Source organism: Pipra filicauda, unplaced genomic scaffold (genome assembly GCF_003945595.2).
Source record: "Pipra filicauda isolate LSUMZ 115617 unplaced genomic scaffold, ASM394559v2 scaffold1069_size32246_pilon, whole genome shotgun sequence".
NCBI classification, from domain to species: Eukaryota; Metazoa; Chordata; class Aves; order Passeriformes; family Pipridae; genus Pipra; species Pipra filicauda.
Window position 1 is genome coordinate 30,288 of NW_024103506.1, and position 1,959 is coordinate 32,246.

General features: G+C 48.3%; 1 long non-coding RNA gene across 1 annotated transcript; it reads right to left on the reverse strand.

Annotated features, from left to right (window-relative positions):
• Positions 1–889: 889 nt before the first annotated feature.
• On the reverse strand, positions 890–1,907 carry LOC120323020. Its single transcript, XR_005563065.1, has 2 exons — positions 1,757–1,907; positions 890–1,097 (listed from the first exon to the last, which is right to left on the reverse strand). It is a non-coding gene; the product is annotated as an uncharacterized LOC120323020 (long non-coding RNA).
• Between the last annotated feature and the right edge of the window lie 52 nt (positions 1,908–1,959).

Genomic DNA, 1,959 nt, shown 5'->3' on the forward strand with positions numbered 1-1,959 from the left:
GCAAGGTGTGCTTGGTGGGCAGTTCGCTTCAGAGAACAGAGCAGAGCTGTTTACGTCCTAAAATGCCCCCATATGAGCAGGAGGCAGGAGCAGAGGCACTGTTCACGAGTGCCACTGTTGATTGTCGTCATCAGAGAGCTCCTGAAGTGCTGCTGGGAGGACGGTAATACAGGACCTAGACATCAGGTTAGGGCAGGGGCATAAAAAGTCACCTGAGAGGTGTAATGCAGGAGTAAATGCAGAGACTTTGTCTGGGTAAGGGATACAAGGAGCCCCCCCAAGGATGACAGGGATAAAACCAGCTGCTGCAAGACGTGATGAAAAAAGCCATCCAAGCAAAGTCATGCCCGAGCTGGATGCCCCAAGTATAAAAGAAGAAACACCTCGGAGTGGAGCAGGAGCCATATGAACTGTGCTGAGCTGGGCAGGAGTGAAACCACCTGTCCTGAGAAGAACTGAGTAAAACTTGATGCCCCATTCCAGGCAGGGGCCAAACCAGGCAGGTCAAGTGTTGTTAAATAACAACCAGCTGCATCCTTGGCGCATGAGAAACACTATCTGCCTGCTGAGCAGAGGTTACACCAGGTGTCCAGAGGACTGCCTGTTGCTAAACACCTCTGAAACTGTCGGGATAAATAGGACCCTCTAACAAATTGGCTTTTTACTGTTAGAAAGCAAGTGATTACTTTTATTTGCAGCCCTGCGTGTGCATGTGGCTGACAAAAATCCTGCCTCTGTCCTGACAGCAAGACATCGCTTTTCACCTATTTATACAGATTTGGCAAACAAAGAAATTAATGTTCATTGCTTCCAAATTACATCACTCACTCCCTTTCATTAATTAGTATTCTATGTGGTATTGGTTATTAATTTCTCACTTTCTACTGTAATAACTTCATATCTTTAATCTTTTTTGTATATTTTCCCTCCCCTAGGGATTTTCTGACACAAATGCTGAGCCTTTGTTAGTCTTCTTCTTTAGCTGCTGGTTTCTGCAGAAGGTCCTTGTAGTCCATAAATCTTGTGTTCCAGATCTCCTCCTTCAACAGGACATCTTTCTCTGACAGGCTTTCTCCACTGAAGCAGAACAGGGTTAACTTCAACAAAACTTACAGTTTTAGGACTTTTCCCAGGCTGTGTTCTCCCAAAGGAGCTTATGACAATTTTTACTCCATGCTGGCTAAAGTTGATTTAAGGCTGAACGCACCGCCTATGATGTGTGTTAAAAACAACTAATCAAAAAGTTAAGTAGGAACACTAAAAAAATTAGAAAAGTTTTATGATTTCCAACAAGCCCAAAACAACATAGGCCAAGTGCAGCAGGGACAAAACTGTCTCTATCCATTGATGCCAGGAAAAGGCAACAGCAGTAAAACTCAACAGCCACAGGTGCTATTAAGCCGGTATTTATTTCGGCGCCGGACGTGCAGGGGACAGCTCCGCCTAACACGCGCGTGCCCTCACCATCCAGAGTGGGAGTCTGGCTAAAGTTGCGGCTGATCCAAACCTAACCAAGCCTAGCGGCAGGAGTAAATGTGAAGCTGCTAAAAAGCCATCCAGGAACGTTTTCAGAGCTTGAGGACAAGACAGCAGCTGGGCGGGGGCCAGCAGCCAGCCAAGGTCCTCCCAGCGCAGCCTCTGAAGGGTTCCTTTGGCAGTCCCAGTTCAGGGTCAGCCCATGGTTGTACCCTGGGGGCAGATGAAATTAATTGGAAAGGAACCCATAAGAGTCCAGGTGCTTTGCGAAGAGTCTCACTGATAGAAGTGGCAGTGAAACCCTCAGCGTCTTGGGGGCCAGAAAAGCTGTGACCTGGCTCAGTTACAGCCCTGAGCAGGCTTTTACTCCTCAGGCCGTGTGGCTCAGGGAAGGTGTGGGAGCTCTGTCAGAGGATGACTAGCCCTTTGCCACCAGCACGGGGGGGGGTCCAGTGGCTTCCACCTGGCGGACGTGCCATGTGG